Source organism: Echinops telfairi, unplaced genomic scaffold, assembly GCF_000313985.2.
Source record: "Echinops telfairi isolate 266 unplaced genomic scaffold, ASM31398v2 ScPeMD7_7472;HRSCAF=8510, whole genome shotgun sequence".
NCBI lineage: Eukaryota > Metazoa > Chordata > Mammalia > Afrosoricida > Tenrecidae > Echinops > Echinops telfairi.
This window is the reverse complement of record NW_022111376.1, coordinates 4,519,089-4,520,213: the sequence shown is the minus strand read 5'-3', so window position 1 is coordinate 4,520,213 and position 1,125 is coordinate 4,519,089.

Here is a 1,125-nt window from a genome sequence, read left to right as displayed (position 1 = left end):
GACTTGAAGGCAGCGAGATGGGCCTGCCATGGAGGTGAGGCTGTTCCAGGATGCATCAAGCTGGGGGTAGGGTGGGAGGAGATTCCACTTGGGGGAACTTTGTGACCCAGTTGGAGCTCCTAGCTGGGGGAGATATGGCTCTCCTAACCTCTCCTAACCCTTTCACCAAGAGCCTCCCCTCTACGCAATCTCAGCAGGCCTGTCCACAGATTTCCAGGCCAGCTCCTCCTGCGTGGTCCTGCTGTACCATCCCGCTGTAGCGCCTCTGGGTGGTCGCCTGGGATGCCCTGCTGGGATTCGACAGGGGGGCAGCTTGGACAGACTAGGGGAGCTCAGGGCACCCAGACATTGGCGGTGCCTGTCCTTGCTCTGGTCCTTCTTCCTGTGGCCCACAGCCTTCTTCTCGCCCCGGGAATCCGGGGCCGCGGCTGTGCAAGGTAGGGCGGGTCATCACAGGACAGCACCCACATCCTAAACCCTGGGCTGCATGTTCGCCCCGCCTCCTCACCCTCAGCCCTGGAAGGCAGCAGGGCTGGGCACATCAGTCAGGGTTGGGGGCCGGGAGAGGGGGATGCTCCCAGGGGGCTTCCCAGTGATGAGGACAGGGTGTGGGGGCAGGGCTATGGGAGGTCCAAGTATTGGAGGGGAGGGGCAGCCAGGGAGCAAGTGGGTGGGAACAGGGCCTTGGGGGAGGCGCTGCTAGGTATGGGGCTGCTGCGCCAGGCTCTGACAGGGAGGATCCCAAGGCCTAGGGAGGATGAGGGGACCCCAGAGCTGGGTGAGCAGGAGGAGCATCATTGAATCCTGAGTTCTGGAGGGCACTCAAACCTGGCTTGGGGATTGGCTTTGGGGAAGGGCTTTGGGGGGACTTGGGGGCGGTGCCCTAGAGCCTGGCAATCAGTCCTTGGGGCCTGGGTCAGGGTTCAGGAAGGTTTGTGTGGCGGCCAGCCCCTGTCTGTCTTCCTGGTCAGACCACAACCTTCAGCGTGTTCCTGTGGGGATTGGGTCCCCAAACTCAGGCCTAAGGCAGCGCCCGGCATGCACCTGGCCATACCCAGGCCAGACTGCTGCAGCATTCCCTCTGTCTTGGAGTCCTCAGCTGCCTCCCAGTTGCCATAGTGACAG